This window comes from Mandrillus leucophaeus, unplaced genomic scaffold, assembly GCF_000951045.1.
Source record: "Mandrillus leucophaeus isolate KB7577 unplaced genomic scaffold, Mleu.le_1.0 Scaffold421, whole genome shotgun sequence".
In the NCBI taxonomy this organism is placed as follows: domain Eukaryota; kingdom Metazoa; phylum Chordata; class Mammalia; order Primates; family Cercopithecidae; genus Mandrillus; species Mandrillus leucophaeus.
The window spans coordinates 3,411,665-3,411,904 of NW_012104488.1; positions in this window are offsets into that span (position 1 = coordinate 3,411,665).

A 240-nucleotide genomic window follows, 5' to 3' on the forward strand; every position below is an offset into this window, starting at 1 on the left:
GCTGGGGGCAGAACTACAGAAATGTATTGTCTCACGATTCTAGAGGCCGAAGTTCAAGGTCAACGTGGGGACAGGGTTGGTTTCTTGCAGACCTTCTCCCAGCCTCTGGGGGTTTCCCCAGAAGTTTTGCTTTCCTCCGCCTCTGCATCCATCACCCACTCTTTGCCTTCATCTGCACCTGTCTCTGTGTCCACATTTCCCCTTTATAAGGACACTGGTCACAGTGGATTAGACGCATTA